At 41.6% G+C, this 23,297-nt stretch overlaps 1 pseudogene; it reads left to right on the forward strand.

Moving 5' to 3' along the window:
* On the forward strand, positions 20,421 to 22,733 carry LOC8072867 (annotated as a pseudogene).

Below are 23,297 nucleotides of genomic sequence, written 5' to 3' on the forward strand. Positions count from 1 at the left end.
CTTCTTGCTTGTATCTATAGGATCAAGTCTCCTAACTCGAGGCTTGGTTCTAGAATCCTTCGGCAATTCAACTTCTAATACTAGTAAGTTACTATTTTTATTGTTCTTTGGTTTACGGGTTTACTTTATTCACTTTGCATTAGGCATAGAGTAATCGTTTGTAGCATAAGCATGGTGCTTGGGCTAGGAACACTCGAAGATACTCCCTATCTGGCCGGATTTGTGGTAGCATCGAGGAAGTGATATTCCCCTTGGTGTCTCTGTAATCCACATCCCGTTATGGGGTACGGTAGGATATATGGTGCCAGGGTCAAGCACTCTCTGAGGTATCTCTTTTCTCTTGGTACTCCCCTTAGAACAATAACCACACACTTACCATAGGTTAGAAGAAGACTGACGAAGGAGTTCTCTCTATATCGCTCATATCTCTTTATCTTGTCGTGCAAACCCAGGGGTTAAGCATAGATTTTGGTTAGTCCGATGCACTCTTTCTCCTAGTGGTAAAAATATAAATAATGATACTCTGGAATATCTCCCAGGTAAAGTGCTCACTTATATTCATGTGCTTGTGGATTTCTCTATGTGCATATCTAATATCAATAGGCTGCATCATCCAAACTCATGTCAAACTCGATTATGAACTAGTTATCGACTTGAATTGTATTTGTAAGGCTGCATTGTTTCAAACTCTTATGAATCTTGGTTTGAGTTAGTTATGGGCTCTATTAAATTGGCAATTTAGTAGATTCATTAAGTTACCAATATTGTTCAAAGTTTAATGTTTTATTTGTCATAACAATATTCTGCCCAATCAAGATTCAATGAGTTAGCCGAACTTCAAATATAAACGCTTATTATAAACCTCAAGTAAATAATGATTGTTAAGCAAAAATAAGATAGCTAACTTGTTGATCTTGATTGTTACATGTTGTGCATTCGAGATATTTATTTTGTTATAATTAATTTGGTAATAATAACTGAATCTGGTCATAAGGAGTTAGATAGATCTTGTTTGTGCTTCATGAACCCTGTATCGGCTAAATAGTCGATCCGGTTAGGCTCAAACGAATAGTACGCGCGCATAAACCCGATTGTGCAATCTGTGTTGAATTTATTAAAGCCCGCTGGCCTTTAGACCAGGTGAATATAGATTTAATACAAATTATGAAAGTAATTCATTAAAACTGTAGGCCTTTAGACTAGTTTTAATAAGTTATTTATTTATTTAATCGATGAAAGGATAATGCACATAATTGTAATACCCGATTTTAAGTATAAAACCAGATATGCACCATATGTGAGTCTTAGAAGACAAATCTCACATATAGCTACAAATAAGGGGTAATATCAAAAGACAATGCATAAATATATAACATACTTAGTATAAAAGAGATAACCTTTGATAGCAAACAGCGGATAGACAACTTCAAACTTCGGGTATGAACTTCACTCTATAGGATCCAACTGATTGGTTGATCACAAGCCAAAAACTTCTCCTGAGGGGTGTGGGGAAATAGCAAGAGTGAGTCCATGTCGAACTCAACAAGTATAGCAACTAGATTGTATAGCTTCCACAATCTCATGATCAATGTGACATAAATAATGTAGAGCATTAAACAATAAACAATGAGCATATTTAACACACAAGATTCATCACCCTTAATGTAGATGTCCCCAAGGCCGCTCCTCACCGTGAGCTCGGCTAGTATACTAGTTTTAAACACTCTGTAGAGGTTGTACATCTTTACCCATGAGTCATGATTTATCCTTTCGCCTGAGGTGATCAGCCTCTTAACCCATTACCAAGGAAGGTCGGCAGGGATCACTATGAAGTCTTTCAAAGGTTCGTCTAACAAGTTAGGGCCGCTTGGTTTCATTAGTCAGTCCGTGTGTTCCACCCGCAGGAATCCACGGTCTGCTATTCCCCAATTGCGCCACACGGGTAACCGCTAACGAGCTAGAAAAGTTACTCATACTTGACTAAAGCCAGAGCCATTATAGCCCTCATGGTTGCACTGTTATCCCGGGTGATCACGTACAGACAAATCATTAAGTTGCTAAAAAGTCAATTTTATCGTTTATTACTTAATATTAATCTATTCACAGGATCATGGTCACAAAAATAAAATCTAAATGCTATACTTGCCTTGATCCAAATGCTCTTGTTGATCTTGCTAGTTGTCCAAGTAATGATCTTGATCACTGAAGCACTCTTGTTCACCACGAATTGCTCACCGTCTAATTTCGATCATCAATCATCAACACACAAACAATCAGAGACAACATACACAAAGCAAACAAGGCTACAATTAGAAGAGTACACCAAACATGTAAAAACAGTATGAAGAGTTTATAAAATGATTCTATGCATCGCTACGATCTCACAGACATAAAAAGATCACGAAAATCGGAGTTGAAACGGAAAATATATGAATTTTCTAAAATTTTATATAGAAAAGTAATTAATTAAATAGGATCACGAAATTAAAAGGTTTCAAACTGAGAGAAAACAGTGTTACTAGTATGTAGAGCTCATGAAAACGAACCTAACGCAATTTGAATGGGTCAAGTCGGAGTTAAAATGAATATTTTATGGCTAAAAGAAAATAGTGAAAACGTATTTTTAATCTAAAACCGAGTTGTTTGCGTTTTCCAACATGAAAGGCAAAGTGATTGGGGCTTACGTTAGTGGACAGGGACAAGGTTCGCCAGTAGCGATGCTCTCTTGGAGCTACAACAACACCGGAGCAGCCGACCGCTTATAGATATCGTGTATAGGCGAGATGATGACGATCACGTTGTAGAGAAAGAAAGAGAAAATATAATTTTATTTTCCTACGTTAGAAATTCCTAAATTAGAGACTTCCCATATGGTAGTTTTTGGTGTGCTTTGTCTAAGGGGTTGGTACATATATATAGGGAGAGAAACTCCCCACCTCCACGTCAACTAGCGATATGGTATTAATTGATTTGCAACCTTTATCTTTACTAATAGGCCTAATTAATTATTAAAGCTCATTAGTAAATAAATACATGGTCTTTGGGATTTATTACGATTATTGCGAAAGGGCCTTGACGTCGAAAAAATAGTAAGAGGTTTATTATTTTCGGAATTAATTATTTTTATGGATAAAATAATTCTAGAAAAGTTCAGAATTAGTAGTTAAGCCACGAAAAATACTCCGAAAGCTCCAAAAATTCGGGAAAAATTCTCAGAGATATTATAGAACATGAGGAATCCAAATAAAGTATTTGGAGCGCATTATAAGATAATATGGAGCATCTAAAAATTAGATTATTCTCATGGAAAAGACCGGAAAATTTTCTAAAAAGTTTGTAGAGATTGCTTGATGGACAAGAAACTGAAAGGATTGACTTAGGTTTGAAAGAAAAGATTCTGACAGACTCTGGATGAAATCTTGATCTGAGAGATAAGGAATTTGATTGTAGAAAAAGATAAATACGTAAAAAAAAGGAAGATCGATCTACTAAACGTATTTTAAAGACTTCACTCACTAACAACACACAAAGGAGCAACAAGCAAACATTACATCAAATCGAATGCACCAGCATGTATGCACAACAATGTTGCTAAACCTTATGACAAATTTTAAATTAATGAAAAATATTATTTTTCCTATATTTTTATGAGCACAAAAATACAAAACTAAATCAATTTTTATCTGTTTTGAAAGGAGCAAAATTTTAGGGTGTTACAATAACCTATCTCTTACCCTCACACACAGCGTATCGGCTAAATAGCCGATCCGGTTATTTATACCCATGAGATGCAATTGTTCAATATATTCGATAACAACTATCTTTTTGCATCATTATTAGGAGTTGACTACTTGACTTTCTAGTTAATTTCCTTTATTTCAATGGCTTCTAGAGGCCATATATCTTGGAACTGTCTAGCAACAACCGACAAGTTCCATAATTTGACTTTTGTACTTCTACCTTGTCAATTTCAGGTCAAATTGACTGGCACGCCCCGGAATCAATTCATCAAGCTCGTATGTTTGTGGCTCAGGAGGTCTAGGACTTCAGCTCGTGCACTCCCTCTGAGAGCCCTCGAGATTGTTGGTGTGAGATACCAATTTTTGCACCAACACAAACCAAATTATTATTTATTAAAACATAAGGTCTCTAAATGAAGAAGTGTGTGACGTGCAGCTAATTCCCTTCCCTTCCAAGCAAGCATCAAGTACCAAGATTGAGTAAAGCAAAGGTGAGATGCAATATCTCAACGAGCGAACTTGTTTTGACAAGCTATTTAAACCACAAGTTGAATTAACATCAATTTAATATGGTGTAAGAGCATACACCAACATACATAGGTAGTGACGCTAAGAAGAGTCACCAGTGAGAGGGAGTCCCGACTTGTCCCACAAACCTAGGGCACAACATAATTGTGCCTTCCTAATGGGCCCCCTTCCGGGAGGCATTTATAGGTTTTCGCATTGAATCTATCAAAATTGGCTAAGTCGATTTAGCAAAACTCACTTTGCTGCAAATTGACCCCTGCGAATTCCTTCATTGCCATCAAAACTTATAACACTTCCTTGGTTGGCATAAAAAATTACAGTATTCCTTGGTTGCCATCAATTTATAGTTTTTTATTTCTTCATTGCCATCGTAAATAGTAGGCATATTGTGTGTAGAGTGAATGGAAAAAAGACAGTTTTACCCATCTCTTAATTTTCTCCACAACCATGCAGGAATGGAAAAAGACCATAGCCACATTGCCAAATACTCCCTCCATTCTAAATTATAAGACGTTTGATCTTTTAACTCTAAGTTTAATCACTCGTCTTATTCAATAAATTTGTACAAACATAGTTCAATTTAAGTCATTGTTTCTATTAATAAAACAAGCCATGGCAAAAGAAGTGAGATTTTGCACAAATTTTTAAATAAGACGAATGCTCAAACTTAATGTCAAAAAAGTCAAACGTCTTATAATTTTGGATGAATTGAGTACTTATTAATCCAAACAACGAGAAATAAAGAAGGCTTTGGTGGAATGGAATGGTGGCCTCCGTTGAAACACAATACGACCATGTAGCTTAACAGTTTGGCGGCTCCAGAGGAAATTTTATGCCAAAATGACGATGCTGATGTTGATCGTGCATTCTGGTGGAAGAAGACCACGGAATTGCTGGAAGGCATGCATTCAGGTGTGCAAAGTCAGTGGGGGCTTGTTGTGTCGCGTCAGCTTGCAAGCGATCCTAGAGATTTTTGGCGCGCGCAGCGCAGGCGCAGCATCTGCAAGTGGTGATGGGAACAGCAGCGACCGGAGTTAATTCAGGCCTTGCTTAGTTCTAAAAAATTTTCAAGCTCCATCACATCAAATCTTCGTACGTATATACATGGAGTATTAAATATAGATAAAAATAACTAATTGCATAATTTGTCTGTAATTTGCTAGACAAATTTTTGAGCCTAGTTAGTTTTTTGTTAGACAATAATTAGCAAATACAAACAAAAGTGCTATAATAGCTAAACTCAGAAAATTTCGCGAACTAAACAAGGCGTAAAAGTTAATTTGATTCCATATCCATCCATGCGCGGACAATGGTGCGCGGGCAAGCTTTGTCTCGGCCAATGCCTTCATCTGTGGCAGGGGCAAGACCGTAAAGCATCTTTCCAAGTGAACAAGGATCTCACACCGTTCCGTCAGTTGCATGGCAAATAAGGAATCAAAATAGCTAAATTGATGGCAGTTAAGGGAACAAAACTAATTTATATAACAGTGATGGCAATGAAGGAATAAAAAACTACAAATTGATGGCAACCAAAGAATTCTATAATTTTTTATGGCAACTAAGGAAGTGTTATAATTTTTTATGGCAATGAAGGAATTTTCTCCCAAATGATCCTCATGCGATTGGGTGTGGGACTAGATAACGAAAAGGACAACAACACAAACAATGGGCCCATGTTTTTCAATGTTTTATTACTCAACCAATTTAACTTCCAACAGACCCATTAAACTTGCCCACGAGACTCCAAGAGCCTTCCAATCACTCATTATTACATTCCAATTGTGCATGGCTCTAGCCGCACAGAGTCACAGACGCAGCTCCAGATCCAAGCCGTCTGCATCGTTGCCCTCCTCACCACTTCGATCACCACCATCCATCGCCACCATAGGCCTCTTGCCATGGTGCCCATCTTCAAGTAACTGCATGTTGTCTCCACGACTATTACCTCCAACGCAGGATCCGAGCCATAGGGTGAGATCAGCTTGCACAACCCCCGGCTGGTTCGTTGGGTAAGCATGGCGCTGGCTTGGCACAGCAGCCGTCACAGCGTGACATGACAGTGTATGAATGAAACACCGTGTCGTAGTCAAGCGGCGCTTGTGGTTGTGCTTGGATTTGGTGTTGTGCCATCATCCAGAAAGGCATGCTTGGACTCGGCAGAGCAAAGCAGGACGGCGCCCTCATCATCACCTGGTTAATCATGGGGTGAATAAATGGAAAGGAAGTGGGGTAAGGTACAGCAGCCACAGGCATACGGCTGGTGGCGCTCGGGCCCTGCACTCCCGCCGGCAGACCGTGCTGACCGAAGCTTTCGTTGCCCATGGGACTCTGGCTGTGACTGTGGGTTCTGTAGTGTCCTACCATAGCTTCTTGTGTGGATGCGTATGTAGGAACAAGAATCTTTATAGGAGGAGGAAGGAGAGAGGAGGGTGGGGATAGTCAACTGTATGATGTCACAGTGTTGTACTGGCTTAAGTGCGGGTACGCGTGAGGTGTGTCTCCTTTCTCAAAAAAACTGATGTGTCTCCTTGTATCTCACCTTTTGGTCAAACTTCCGTTTCTACTCCTTTTCTAGGGCCGTGACATAGCCCATTTTGCTGAGGCGCATCCAGACTACAAATTACTTCATATTTTGAAGTTTTAACACAAGTGAAGATTGCAATTTAATGGATATTTGTGTATAAAATTGAACTCAATCTGTCCGGTTCCAAACTATACTCGTTTTTAAACAAACTTGGGCTTTCAGAGATGCTGGTGCTGAACTGCCGACTCACGGCTTCTACTTTCATGTGCATAGTAAGGTCTGTTATGTGTGTTAACTGTATAACTTATTTTTTACATAGATGCTCATGTTAGAAGCAGCCAAAGCTACAACATTGACGGTTGATGCATTGAGAACTGGAGCTATAGCGATGAAAGCAATGCAAAAAGAGTTGTTGCTCAGGTTGGCTCATCACAATTAGTTTTCAAATTTGACATTTTCTTGCCAAATTATTTTTTGGTCTATTGGTAGCGGTAGTATCAGGATGTTGTATTATTCTGCTCTAACAAGCATAGCTGCTACGATTTCATCCTGTCATGAGTGTTGAAGCAAGTTCACTATAATCATGTCAATATGTATCTGCATGTAGTTGCATTTAGTCGTGGCATTAGTTTAGTTTTAGTAACACATGTCATAGTTGGTTTAGCGTAGATTCAAGGCAGGTCGGTGATGTGCGAGGTCGTGCCTTGACCGCATTGTTGCAACTCCCCGTCATGGCCGTAGGCTCGCATGTCGTGGGGGCGCCGAGAACAACGGCGCACCTCACAACTGTGGAACCGTGGCAGGGTAGGGGGCGAAAGCCCATGTATCAAAACCAGTTGGAATGCAACCAAAAGCGCTGCGCGTTGCAGTGTGACAATTCTCCTGCTATGTGTTTATCTTATACCTCGAGCTCTCTCTCTCGTTCACGGTAGGGTTTTAGTGAGCGTGGTCGCCACCTGCTGGTGTCGCACCGTCGCTGGGCTCATCGCTGGAGCGTCAGTCCCAACATCTAGTATCGGAGCGAAGGTTGATGCACGCTAGTGGATATGATAGCCCACTGCGTGAACGACCAAGAAAAGTGAGAGTGGTTCCAAGAAGATCGACACCAGAGATCATGAGATCATGAGCGCCTCGCCATCGAGTTCCGGTCCTGGCATCAAAGAAAGTTCGCTGGTCTGGCCGATGCTAGATCGGGCGAACTACGCCGAGTGGGTGATGATCATGCAGTGCAATTTGAAGGCATTAGAGATGTGGCATGTGATTAAACAAGGCATCGACCCCAAGTGCGCACAAGGTCATCAAGCCATGGCGGCACTCCTGCGCTCTGTGCCATGAGACTTGTGGCAGATGCTGGGGCGCAGGAAGACGATGAAGGAGGCATGCGAAGCAATTGAGAAGATGCACATTGGCGCCGATCAGGTCAAGGAGGTGAAGGCCTAGAAGCTCCTACACAAATTCGAGAACATTGCTTTCAAGGAAGGCGAGTCCATCGACCAATTCGGCATGAGGATCTCAAATCTGGCGGTGGAACTCACGATCATGGGTGAGACGGTGGAGGATTCATGCGTGGTAAAGAAGTTTCTACGCGTGATTCCATCACGTTTCAATCCCGTGGTTGACTCAATTGAGATGTTCTGCGATCTCGAGAAGATGACCATGGAGGAGCTAGTGGGGTGGCTATGCGTGGTGGAAAAATGGCTCGACGACAAGGTCGAGCAAATCATCGACAAGGCGGGTTGCCTGATGCTTGCCGAAGACGACTGGTTAGAGAAGCACATGCACCATTTCTACCAGGGCCCCAAGGACGGCGGCGGCTCCAGTGGTGGCGGTTCCAGTGATGACCATGGTGGCTACCACAAAGGCAAGGTTGTGGCGTGGCCTAACGGCAATAGCTCTGGTCAGGTAAAATTAACCTCTGAGGGCACGCCAAGGCAAAAGAAGAGGTGCCGCAATTGCAACATCTACGGTCATTGGGACCAAGATTGCAAGCGTCCCAAGAAGGAGAAGAAGAAGGCGGTGAAGCAGCAAGAGGCCAATGTTGCCGTTGGCGACAGAGGTCGCGGCGGTCTGCTCATGCTGGCCGAGTGCGACGTCATCGATCTTGATGACAGGGCGCTACAGACAGTTCATCTGTCAGAGAAGATCACTCCTATTGACGTTCCTGATGGAGTGTGGGTGCTGGACACTGGTGCCAGCAACCATATGACGGGCACCAGGTCTGCATTGACGCAGCTGGACAAGGCAGCACGGCACTATCTGGTTTGGCGATGGATCATGCGTCGAGATCAAAGGGCTTGGCTCCATGGTGATGAAAGATCGACAAAATGGTCACAAGGTACTGACAGATGTTTACTATATCCCTAAACTTAAGAGTAACATAGTAAGTCTGGGTCAGTTAGAGGAAAAGGGCTTTACTGTCGCTTTGGGAAGTGGGAAACTGTGCATATCTGATCAAGCCGGCACGCTGCTCATTTCTGCACCTAGAACAGCAAATAGAATGTATCATGCTAAGTGTTGGTCATCTAAGGATTTTTGAGTGCACTGCAAGTGTGAAGATGTGGTGAGCAGAAAGGTCAAAGCTCTCAGAAAGGTCAAAGAAAATGGTCTTCATTGGGTATGAAACAGGAACCAAGGGATACAGGTTCTATGATCACTCTACTACTAAGCTAGTGGTGAGCAGGGAAGTGATGTTTGCTGAAAATGAACCATGGTCTTGGGACAGTACAGTGGACAGTGCAGATCAACAACCAGACAGCTTCAGTGTTGAGTATGAACTGTCTGACCAAAATCCGACAACAGCCGGTGCAACAACAGAACAGCAGCAACATGATCCTGATCAGGTGCAGCAAGGGTTGGCTGATGAAGCAGATGGGGGAAAATGATGATATACCATCTCCAAACTCACAATACAGTCCAGAACCAGCACAAGCACATAATCATGGATGGGTGTCATGGGCATAAAGAGGGGCGCCGTAGGGAGCAAGTGTCCTAGTTGGGCCTTAAGCCCATTAGTGTTAATTAGTGTCTCTCTTAGTTATTTGTCTATAGGAATAGTACCATATTGTCTAGGCACAAGAGGTGTTAGTCCTATGTACCTTTTATATTCAGCCCATGGGGCACAATGGAAAGCAAGCAATGAATTATGAAGAAACAATTCTAGTCTCCCTCAATCTCTCAAGCTCTTGGCAAAGCATAAGGCCTAGTTATCCCAAAGCTCTTGGCAAAGCATAAGGCCTAGTTATCTATCCCAAAAATACCCATGTTCATAACAACTTGGTATCAGCTATCCGGCGATCCTCTACCTCCACCTCCGCTCCACAGCGATCTGGTATCTAGAGTCCAGCGATCCTCTTCATCGAAAAAAAACATCGATTCAGATCCCAATCCCCACCACCATCCGCCGCCGCCGCCGCCGCCACAACTCCAACACCGGCAGCCGCCACCACAACCACCAAACCGCCGTCCGCCTCCCTGCACCGACCTCGAAGCTTCCCTGGCGACCATCACAGCCGCCATGAGGGCCAATGCCGCCGCCATCAAGGCCCTGTCCGCTGAGTGCTCGGCGTCCAGCAATAGCTCGGCTGCCGGGAAACACCACAACAATCGTCCGCCGCGGTTCCAGAAGCTGGGTTTTGCGCGTTACGACGGTAATTCCGACCCCCTCATCTTCATCAACAGCTGCGACACATACTTTCGTCGAGAGCGCATCATGGAGGAAGAAACGGTATGGATGGCTTCCTATCATTTGGACGATGGCGCTCGTACGTGGTTCCTCCAGGTCCAGGAGGAGGGCACCCCGACATGGCGTCGCTTCACCGAGCTCCTGCAGAGGCGCTTCAAACCAACTCCGCGCCCCAATTCGCTCCACCGGCTGTCCCTTGGTGTCGACAACTGCCTGCGCCGCCTTGCGGAGATGACCGCACAGCTGGATCGCCTCCGGGTGCGTCTCGAGAAGGAGGACCGTGAACGCTGGGCAGCTGTACGCCTCCAGGCAGCAGCACGGGGACTCCTGGCACGTCGCCGAGCGCAGGCTCTTCGTGCCACAAAAGCATCGAAGGAGCAAGCAACGGTGTGTCTCCAGGCAGCAGTGCGAGGAATGCTTGTCCATCGCATGGTGCGGTAGATACGCATGCTCCTCAGCTCGACGTTGTCGTACGTGTTCAACCACTCAGACTCGCCGATACGGCCTGCGGCTCCAATTGCAGTGGGGGTCCAAGTATGGGTGTTTCCAGTGCAGCGACCTCGCATCCAGCATCAGGCATCAAAGGCTATCTCATTCATCCTTGTGCCTGCCGTGGTGCTAGACATTTTCAGCATAAGAGCCAGCTGCTTCACACTCCACCCTTTAGCCTACATGAAGCGAGCAGAGGCGCTCTTTCCATGGGATCTAGGTGGATATCCTTATATTTTAGTCTTCAATAAAAAGGGGAAGCCGAGATGTAAAAGGCTTAACCCTATTTCGCTTCAGCTCTCCAGCTCGAGGACGAGCTGGGTCTCCAAGGGTGGGGGAGATGTCATGGGCATAAAGAGGGGCGCCGTAGGGAGCAAGTGTCCTAGTTGGGCCTTAAGCCCATTAGTGTTAATTAGTGTCTCTCTTAGTTATGTGTCTATAGGAATAGTACCATATTGTCTAGGCACAAGAGGTGTTAGTCCTATGTACCTTTTATATTCAGCCCATGGGGCACAATGGAAAGCAAGTAATGAATTATGAAGAAACAATTCTAGTCTCCCTCAATCTCTCAAGCTCTTGGCAAAGCATAAGGCCTAGTTATCCCAAAGCTCTTGGCAAAGCTTGGCCTAGTTATCTATCCAAAAAATACCCACGTTCATAACAATGGGCAACTCCACCAAGCCAAAATTCAGATAGTTCAGCTGAAGGGCCTGTCAGATTCAGAACTATCTCTGATTTTCATGACTCAACTGATGAGGTACTTGACTATGAGTACAGTGGAGTAAGCATGTTGGTAGCTGATGAACCAAGAAATGTAGAACAAGCACCTCAAGAAAAATGCTGGAAAGATGCTATGGATGCAGAAATGCAGTCCATTTTGCAGAACCAAACATGGACAGTTTCAGAATTGCCCAAGGACCATAAAGCCATAAGGCTGAAATGGGTTTTCAAGGTGCAGAGAGATCCTGCTGGTAACATTGTAAAGCACAAGGCAAGGTTGGTTGCAAAGGGTTATGCACAGATCCAAGGAGTTGACTATGATGAAGTGTATGCCCCTATTGCAAGGCTTGAGACTATGAGACTATTTCTGGTTTTGGCAGCACAAGGGGAATGGGAAGTCCACCACATGGATGTGAAATCAGCCTGTCTGAATGGTGAGCTTCAAGAAGAAGTGTACGTACAACAACCATCTGGGTTCTCCGATCCAAAGGCACAGGGCAAAGTTCTCAAGCTAAGAAAGGCTTTTTATGGGCTCAAACAAGCTCCAAGACCTTGGAATGCAAGGCTCGATCAGGAATTGTACAAGTTGGGCTTTGTGAGAAGCATGGAAGAAAATGTTGTTTACAGAAAAGGTTCAGGCATGTCACTTTTGCTTGTGGGAGATTATGTGGATGACTTAATCATCTGTGGGCTAGACAGCAGGTTAATTGGTGCATTTAAGCAACAGATGAAGAATAGTTTTAACAATAGTGACCTTGGCTTACTTAGCTATTATCTGGGGCTAGAAGTAAAGCAAAAGCCAGGAGAAATCACTTTCAGTCAAAGTGCATATGCTGAAAAGATTTTGGAATTAACAGGGATGAAGAATTGTAACCCTGTTGACACTCCAATGGAGCAGCACTTGAAGCTGTTGCCAGGAAAACCAGAGTTGGTGTCCAATGCTTCCAAGTACAGAAGTATTGTGGGGAGTCTGAGATACTTGGTGAACATCAGACCTGACCTTGCATTCTCTGTAGGCATGGTGAGTAGGTTTATGGAATCCCCAAATTCTGAACATTGGTGTGCCATCAAGAGGATTCTCAGATATGTAGCAGGGACAACCAAGCTTGGTTGCCGATATGTCAAAGGCAGAAGCAATGAGTTGCTTGGCTATACTGATAGTGATCATGCAGGTGACTTGGAGAAAAGGAAGATCACCGCAGGGGCTGTATTCTTTTTGGGTAGCAACATTGTCACTTGGACCTCATAAAAGCAAAAGGTGGTGTCACTATCATCTTGTGAATCTGAGTATATTGCTGCTGCTATAGCAGCCTGTCAGGGTGTGTGGTTGAGCAGACTCCTGGATGAACTGACACACTCAAATGTGAAAAGTTCAGACTGATGATGGACAATAAATCTGCTGAAGAGCTGAGCAGATATCCTGTATTCCATAACAGATCTAAGCACATCGACACTTGATATCACTTCATCAGGGAAGCTGTAGCTGATGGTGTTGTTGGTCTGCAGCATGTGAGCACTGGTGGCCTCCACATGACTTGTGCAGAGAACAAACATCATCTGCTGTCATCTCCAGCTAATGGCTTCTCTGCTTGAGATGAGGATTCGCAGCAGCAAAATAGATTTGCTGCCCCCTGGAGGGATCCAATTGGGTGACTAGAAGAAAGAGGGAGGGAGGGGAAGATGGAGAGAGCGTCCATGGAGGTGGGAGAGGAGGAGAGGTGGCGTCCTTCTGTTGTATGTGTGCGGGAATGAAAGGAAGATGAGGGGATATGGCTGCGGTGTGAGAAATAGAGGAGGAGGAGATATGATTGTTAATTTGTGGATGGATCCATGCAACTAATGGAGACATAAAGTGGAGTAAAAATTGGTGCCATCAGAAAGGAACTAAAGAAGAGTGGGCTGCTGGTTGGTGCATGAGAAAAAGAGAGGAGGAAGGAGATATTGCCTGTAGTTATGTGCATTCATGCATTGGTGTAAAGGAGTAGACATAAGACAGGAGTAAAGGGAGGTGTAACCAAGGGAATTAAGGAGGAGGGCTGTTGTTATTTCAGATGAGGGAGCGAGGAGGCGCCATAGGGTAGGATGGTGATCTGTCCACGTGAGAGAGGGGAGAAGAGTTATTGATGTGCATGCTATTGAAGAGCATGGAAGAGACTGATGAGGCATTACATCCTGCTGTTTTTGCATGAGAGTAAGAGGAGAACGCGCCATAGGAATAAGATAGGGGCTGCAGTGGTATGTGCAAGCAGTTGATTAGAATGGAGTGAAGGAGCAGACATCAGAGAGAATGAATAAGAGGTGTGACCAAGGAATTAAGAGATCTAGTAAGCATTGGATGCTGCCTTTTTTAGATGAGAGAATAAGCAATGGATGCTGCCCTTTTTTAGATGAGGTAGATAGGAGACGCCATCTGATTTTGCATGATGAAAAAGAAGGAAGAAATATAACTGATGTCTTGTGCCTGCATATATTTAAAGATGATGGAATGAAGGAGCACACATGAAAGAGGATAGGATTCCAATGAAAATTAAGAGAGTAGAAAAAGAGGTTGAGGAGATATTTCTAGCTGCTGCATGAATGCGAATAAAGTGGAAGAGAGAAATTATTGGAGTCAAAGAGCACATATAAGAGAGATGTGTCTAGTAATTAAGAGAGAAAGCAATGTGTGCATATGCTTTTCCATGATAATAAATAGTGAAGAGTGCTGCGTAGGGAGAGATGGCTGCCACTCATCTTTAACTTGCACAAATCAATAGCCAAATTGGAAATGAGTTATGGTGTTGATCCCATGAATGTTCCAAGATGAGGTGGCCCATGTTTTCGAAGGAGGTAGAGGGACAGCTCGGCAAAGGAGTGGGAGAAGGAGTGAATGGCGTGTGGCTCCTATTCGTGATAAAGGAGAGTGGGTCAGCTTAGGCTTAATCTAGTTTTTATATAAGTTTGTTGACATGAAAAGGAAAGGCAAGAGTCTGTCAAGATTGACTTGTCTAAAATTGAGATCAACATGGATAAGCAACTTGTGTTTGATTTGACTTGTCCAAAATTGTAATAGGACTGTGATGGAGCAAATGAATGATATGGTTGGTCTTAGAGATTGGACAAGATATTTGGACAGAAGAGGTTGATATGGAACCCTAAGCGCATTTGGAAAAATGAAATTCATCACATAAACACAATGCAATGGGATGAATGCAACAATCCACTAGATTGAATTGGAAAATTTTAGAAACCCATATTTTTAATTATTATCTAAAATGTTGACAACATAACTAAAGTTAGAATATTTTATAAAATAATAAAATCTTTGGCTTTGTTTTTAGTGTTTTCTAAGTCACATCACAAAGTAGAAATTTTGGGGTGTGACAAACGGCTTTCCAAAGAAGACCAAGTACTCACTATATATGTGTACAATGTCTTCTTAGAAAAACCGGGTACTACAAAGGAGTAGTGTACAACCTTTTTTAAAAAAAATAGCCTATGTTTCACTTGTATAAAAAAGCTCTATGCTGGCGGCAGTTTTTTACCAGCGGTCTCAATTAAAAAATGCCTGTGAAAAGGAATCGGCGGGCCCAATTCAGGAACCGCCGGTAGAAAAACCATTTTCACTGGTGGTTTTCATACCAAAACCGCCACTAGAAATCGGCTATTTTTACAGGCGGTTTTCTTAAGAAACCGCCACTAAAAATAAGATTTCTAGTGTTGGTTTGTTAAGAAAACCGCCTATAGAAAAAATTGAAATTTCTATTTTTTCAGTATTTCAAATGATCTCGTATGATAAAATCGTCACAATGAAAGTTCTAGATCTCAAAAAGTTATAACACTTTGTAGTTGATAATTGTTTTCATTTGAAATCATCTTGTCATCGAAAACTACGTTTGAATTTCTCAAATTCACAATTCAAATTTTATAAATGAGCTCGGATGCAGAAACTATCAATATAAAAGTTGTAGATCTTGAAAAATTATGAAACTTTATAGTTGATAACTTTTTCATTTGAATTTGTTTAGGGACTTAAATAATCAATATATGCTCAGTTTAGGATAATATATGGGAAACCATACTCTAATATAGATACAAGTGAGTGATGGGTGGAGTGGTAGAGGAGGCTGTGCGCGAGGGCAAGGTCTCATGTTTGAGTCCTACCAGCCACGAAGCACGCGATTTTACGCGAAAAAATGTGCGACTTGCAACTTCGACAAAGACGGGCAGGCGGCTGAGAATAAAATCTTTTTTTTCCTATTTTTAAAACATGATTTTATATTTTTCTAGATGAATGCTTCCACCGGCTCCTTGCTAAGAGAACCGCCTGTGGAAATCTATTTCCACTAGCGGTTGTCTTACCGGCCATGAAGTATGCGATTTTACACGAAAAAATATGCGACTTGCAACTTTTACGAAGATGGGGATGGCTAGTCAATGGGCCTTCCGTAAGAATAAAATCTTTTTCCTATTTTTAAAACAAAATTTTATATTTTTCTGGATGAATGTTTCCACCGACGGTTTGCTAAGAGAACCGTCTGTGGAAATCTATTTCCACTGGCGGTTGTCTTAACAAACCATCTGTAAAAATAAATTTTCACAGGCGGTCCTCAGTTAACTGCCACTTATACTAGCCTAGCACAGACGGTTTCCAGAAACGCCTGTAGAAATGGCTTACCCACCGCCTGTATACAGCATTATTGTACTAGTGTTTGTATCCAACATTTGCGAACTCGAGCTTATTTAGAGAAATCCATCTTAACCCCAATTTTCCAAACAAGCCTATTTCCACCAGCAGTTGGCTAAGTGAACCGCCTGTAGAAATCTATTTTTACTAGCGGTTGTCTTAACAAACTGCCTGTAAAAATAGATTTCCATAGACGGTCCTCAGTTAACCGCCACGAGTGGAAAGATTCATTTGTACTGGCCCCTAGCGTTGGTGGTTCTTAGAAACGCCTGTAGAAATGGCTTAACAACTGTCTGTATAGAGCTTCATTGTACTAGTGTTTGTATCCAACATTTGCCAACTCGAGCTTATTTAGAAAAATCCATCTTAACCCCAGCTTTCCAAATAGGCCAGGTTAATTTTGGAACTTCTCAAGTTTATAAATAAGACTTCACCGTTGTGTTCCTCTAGTCCAGACAATAAATTATTATATACACAAAGCCAAATTTGATGTTCGGACCAGAAAATTTTCACCAACCCAAAGATCCACCATAAGTAAACTAGTTTCCAAAGCTGGTTTTGGTAGCGGACTGAGTTGGAATAATACTTTGCATGGATTTTGTATGAATTCTGATTCCTTAAGGTCCTATTTGGATATTGTCTGATTCACCTCAATCCACATATGTTGGGTTGGATTAAAATAGAATAGTGTTGGGCCAGGTGGATTAGGTGGAATTTTATTTAAGTTCTATTTCAATCCACTCTAACATATGTGGATTGCTACGAATCCAATTACATACACACAAGTCATAAAGGATAAGTCTACACCACCATGTAAATATAAAGGGCTAAGAAAGATTAAGGCATCCAATACCAGCAAATCAATCTATGTTTTATCTTTTTATCATTTATGTAGTTTATCTCTTAAACACTATATTCAACCTCACGTGTTGTTCTTTTCTCGTATCCATGGCCACCAGTAGACAGTTGTAATTCCGATTGATAAACCCCTTTAGTCCCGATTTTTCCAACCGAGATTGTGGATGCGGGACCAAAGGCCCAAACAATTAGTCCCGGATCATGCAACGGGGATTAAAACCCATCTTGGGAACTCAAAAATAATTCAAATCCTGTAGACCTCCCATATTACGTGTGTGAGATTCAAACCCAAGACCTCTTGTCTCGCGCGTATCTTCCTTACCAACTCAACTGCACACCACATGTGTCAATATCTTTTGTGCTCTCCCTTTGAATTCACTCATGGAGACCTTTAGTCTCGGGTCAAAAACTTTTAATCCAGGTTGGTGGCTTTAATCGGGACTAAAAGGTCACCCTATAGTCTGAGTTGGTGTTACCAACTAGGACTAAAAGTTAGAGGACCTTTAGTCCAGGTTGGTAATACCAACCGGGACTGAAGGGTGGTTTTTAGTCCTAGTTGGTGTTATCAAATGGAACTATTATGGTCCCTGCTGTAAAAGTCTGCTGCACTATCCGTTGGTCAAGAGATTCTAGTCCAAGTTGGTGGTTGCAACCAGAACTAAATCTCTATTAGTCCCGGGCTCAATTTTGTACTAGATTAAAAATTAAGATCGAAAGTTTGTTCTCGAGTAATGGGCGTGAGAGGGGGTCCCGACTTGTCCCACAAACCTAGGGCACAACATAATTGCGGTTTCCTAATGGGCCCCCTTCGGAGAGGCATTTATAGGTTTTTGCATCGAATCTATCAAAATTGGCTAAGTCGATTTAGGAAAACTCACTTTTCTGCGAATTGACCCCTACGAATTCCTTCATTGCGATCAAAACTTATAACGCTTCCTTGGTTGGCATAAAAAATTATAGTATTTCTTGGTTGCTATCAATTTATAGTTTTTTATTTCTTCATTGCCATCGTAAACAGTAGGCATATTGTGTGTAGAGTGAATGGAAAAAAGATAGTTTTACCCATCTCTTAATTTTCTCCGCAACCATGGAGGAATGGAAAAAGACCATAGCCACATTGCCAAATACTCCCTCCATTCCAAATTATAAGACGTTTGATCTTTTTAACTCTAAGTTTGATCATTCGTCTTATTCAAAAAAATTGTACAAACATAGTTTATTTTAAGTCATTCTTTCTATTAATAAAACAAGCCACGGCAAAAAAAGTGACATTTTGCACAATTTTTAAATAAGGCGAATGGTCAAACTTAATGTCAAAAAAAGTCAAACGTCTTATAATTTTGGATGAATTGAGTACTTATTAATCCAAACAACAAGAAATAAAGAAGGCTTTGGTGGAATGGAATGGTGACCTCCGTTGAAACACAAGACGACCATGTAGGTTAACAGTTTGGCTCCAGAGGAAATTTTGTGCCAAAATGACGACGGTGATCTCGATCATGCATTCGGGTGGAAGAAGACCACGGAATTGCTGGCAGGCATGCATTCAGGTGTGCAAAGTCAGTGGGGGCTTGTTGTCTCGCGTCGGCTTGCAAGCGATCCTAGAGATTTTTGGCGCGCGCAGCTTAGGCCCAGCATCTGCAAGTGGTGGTGGGAACAGCAGTGACAGGAGTTAATTCGGGCCTTGCTTAGTTCTAAAAAATTTTCAAGCTCCATCACATCAAATCTTTTTATGTATATACGTGGAGTATTAAATATAGATAAAAATAACTAATTGCATAATTTGTCTGTAATTTTGCAAGATAAATTTTTTGAGCCTAGTTAGTTTTTTGTTAGACAATAATTACAAAATACAAACAAAAGTGCTATAATAGCTAAACTGGAAATTTCGCGAACTAAACAAGGCATAAGAGTTAATTTGATTCGGTATCCATTCATGCGTAGACAATGGCGCACGGTCGAGATTTGTCTCGGCCAATGCCTTCATCTATGGCAGGAGGTGAACAAGGATATACACTACATTAGGTGGGTGGCTTTTTGACGTATTTAGCATGACAAAGTCCATAATGTCATTATATTATCTGTTTTATGACATTATATTTTAGACACCTTGACTTAATGAAAAAAAAAATTATATGTCACAACAAATGTTATATAACTAATCCAGTTTCATCTAGTGACGATATTTGATATGTTATAAGGTCTATTTATATGTCACAACATCTAGTGACGATATTTGATATGTCATAAGGTATATTTATATGCCATAGAATATTTATTGAATTATTTTTAGATAATTTGCAAAGAACATTGCCACGTCAATAATGCGAATTCTGTGACATGTCTCTTTTGATCCTAGTCAGTCTATGATTGAATAATGTTTGTCAAATACAAACGAAAGTGGTACAGTAGCCAAAGCCAAAAATTTTACCCAACTAAACAAGGCCTTAGTGACTCGGAAACAAAACCTTGGCCTTGTTTAGTTCACCCTAAAAACCAAAAACTTTTCAAGATTTTCTATCACAACGAATCTTGCGGCATATGCATGAAGTATTAAATATAGACAAAAACAAAAACTAATTGCACAGTTTGTCTGTAAATCACGAGATGATTCTTTTGAGCCTAGTTAGTCCATGATTGGACAATGTTATCAAATAAAAATTAAAATACTACAATACCGAAATCTAAATCTTTTTTGAACTAAACATCGGCCTTGTTTAGTTGGCAAAAATTTTGGATTTTAGGTACTGTAGCACTTTCATTTGTTTGTAGCAAATATTATCCAATCCTAGACTAATTAGAGTCAAAATATTCATCTCATGATTTACAGTCAAACTGTGTAATTAGTTTTTGTTTTCATGTAAATTTAATACTCCATGCATATGCCGCAAGATTTTTTTGAACTAAACAAGGCGTGAGGCCTTGTTTAGTTTCAAAAATTTTTGCAAAATCGACACTGTAGCACTTTCGTTTGTATTCGACAAAAATTATCCAATCATAAACTAACTAGGCTCAAAAGATTCGTCTCGTCAATTTCGACCAAACTGTGCAATTAATTTTTATTTTCATCTATATTTAATACTCCATGCATGCGTCTAAAGATTCGATGTGACGGGGAATCTGAAAAATTTTGCAAAATTTTTTGAAACTAAACAAGGCCTGAGTAAGGGCTTGGACCCGAAAAAATTATTCATTGCAGCAGATACGCAACTCAAGTCCGGATTCATTGTTAGCACACACGCACCACACCGCTCACCCCTACCAGACTCCACGCCACAAATCTCTCCCCTTTTCTCTCTCTCCACAACTCTTCCCCCGCAGCCATGGCCGAGGACGCCCCCAACGCCGGTCCCCCCGAGGGATCCGCCGACGCGGCCCCAGCGGCGGCTACCGCAGGCGCCAAGGCCGCGGAGGCGCTGCTCCCGTCGCTCAGCATCTGGCCGCCGTCGCAGCGCACGCGCGATGCCATGGTGCGCCGCCTCCTGGAGACACTCGCGGCGCCCAGCGTCCTATCCCAGCGCTACGGCGTCGGCCCGGAGCCCAAGGCCGGGCGCGCCGCCGCCTCCAAGTCCTCCGCCGCCGCCGAGTCCCCGCCTCTGTCGAGGAGGGGATAGAGGTGCTCCAGGCCTACTCCAAGGAGGTCAGCCGCCGCCTCCTCGAGCTCGCCATGTCCCGGTCCGCTGCCGCTGCGGCGGCGCCACCCGCCGAGGGGAGCGTGAAGGAGGAGCCCGAGGAGGACTCGTCGGCTGCTGCTCCAGCCACCGAGGAGGCTGCCGTAAAAGAGGAGTAAGGCGTCGGACCACGCTTTGATCCACCGACAATTGCTGTTATTTTGACATTTCGTCGGAATGTTATTCACCGTTTCCTCTGCCGATGTTTACTACTAGTATATCTATTGTCTATCTATTAGAGATTGCTTGTGACAAGAGGGACTCATGTTTGTTCGTGGACATGATATAATGTTTAGTTATATATCAACCGTGCACCCTTCACATTGCATCTGTGAAGGTTGCTCGTGTATGTTTTCATGAGCTAATTTGTTCTCGTTTTCTCATTATGAAGTGGGTAATACTAACAACCGTGCACCCTTCACATTGCTAATGTATCATTTTTTTCTAATGCAGGCTGTCATCAAGTACCATAGGAAAAAAAGTAAGTTCGTGCCTTCAGAGACTTGCAGTTCTACTGTTTTGTATGGCTAAAGCTTGTTTGCCTCATGGAATTAGTTGGGTCATTTCTGATGTACAATTATACTCAGTGTAGTCAATGTATTTAATCTCTTAGCATGGCAAAATTAGAGTACTGTATTATTAGGAAAAAACCTATATCGCACGTAATTAGAGTGACCATTTAGGTTTTGCAGCTAGCACCACTCTAATAATTCATATTTTTCACTTAATTCGGTAACCTTTTAACTTGTATCACAAATCTAAAATTTGAACTTACAACAACATTGACAAGCAACATTTTCTTCTACTGAAATAATTTCTTGCCTTGTCTTAGTAAAGAATCAAGACCTTTTCTTAGTAAAGAATTAAGACCTTTTTCTTGAGCTATAGCTGAATATTCCATGCTGCTGGCTTTTTGCTTGCTTCTGGAACAGTAGGGAGAAATTATTAATGTGTTGCCTGGCATGTTATTCAGCCAGATAGCCACACTTGTGAAAATAGGGTCTTCTGACATTCATCTATTAACTGTAGAAGAATGAAGTTATCAACGTAGTTACAATTTAGTTACAATTTTTTAATTGAATAAGGCACCTGGTGAGGGTACAAGTTGTTTCCTGAAGCTTTGGTCAAAGTGCTTCAAGAGGACTTTTAGTTTCAGTTCCTTGACAGTACGGGAAATGTCTCGTGGTGTTGTTATATTTTTTCTTCTAGAAAACAGGATGACATTTGCTTGGTAGTTGTCAATGTTTTGATCAGCTATCCTGGTGCCCTGGTTGCAGGTTTATGTTAAGAGCACGTTTTTTACTCACTCCATCTGCAAGCCTCAAGTAACCCTTCATTGACCAACTATTTCTACTGTTTATTGGTTTTTCTATATAGTTAGGATACTATGGTTCTGTAATGCTGTACAGTCTCAGTGTCAGATAAATGGACAATATTTTAAAATTATGACCAGGGAGCTTTTCAGGGTACATCCTAGTAGTAGTATTATTTTTGTGGATAGATTTGTTTCATTAATTGTTATATGTTGACCAGAGAGCTTGGTTCTGTCCAATAGATATGCATGAACCTAGAGCTAACTCTAATCTTTATATCTTTGACTAATTTGGCTACCATTTGCTTCTTTCAGATTGGTTAATAGTGTGGTATGGAGGATGTCTAAGTAAAGTGAAAAGCCTTAGTAATGTTTAGGGGTAGCTACAACTCTTTTTTGTTAGCTTGATGAATATTCAAGATGTTGAAATGGCTATGGTTCTTTGTCATTTTGGACATGTGACTTAGATGTAGTGTGATGTATATTGCTACCTAGATGTATGAGTTTGACAATATAATTTTTTGCAACCTGGGATTTTGTTAAGATTGTGTAATTATTGAGTGAGTGGGCTGAAAAAAAATTGCGGGCTCTAGCAAGCCAAATTTAATTTGTGACGTTTTTCTCCTTCCTGCCATGACAGCAATTCATCCTACGTGGCATTGTCTACATGGCAAGGCTAGGATTTAATGACAGTAAACTAGTGTCATAAGATTATATGACACTGAAATCACACGTCATAAACTTATGACATTTAGCAAAACAGATGTCATAAAATTATTTTGTGACAGTGGCTTTTTGACATTACAGTTTATGTCACCTTGATGTCATAAAACTCAATTTGTGACATAAATTGCATATATTATGACATAATAGAATGTCAAAAAGCCACACACTTCTTGTAGTGCGATCTCACGTCGTTCCGTCAATTGCATGGCAAATAAGGAATCAAAATAGCTAAACTGATGGCAGTTAAGGGAACAAAACTAATTTATATAACAGTGATGGCAATGAAGCAATAAAAAACTATAAATTGATGGCAACCAAAGAATTCTATAATTTTTTATGGCAACTAAGGAAGTGTTATAAGTTTTGATGGCAATGAAGGAA

The sequence above is a fragment of the Sorghum bicolor genome, chromosome 10 (genome assembly GCF_000003195.3).
Source record: "Sorghum bicolor cultivar BTx623 chromosome 10, Sorghum_bicolor_NCBIv3, whole genome shotgun sequence".
NCBI classification, from domain to species: domain Eukaryota; kingdom Viridiplantae; phylum Streptophyta; class Magnoliopsida; order Poales; family Poaceae; genus Sorghum; species Sorghum bicolor.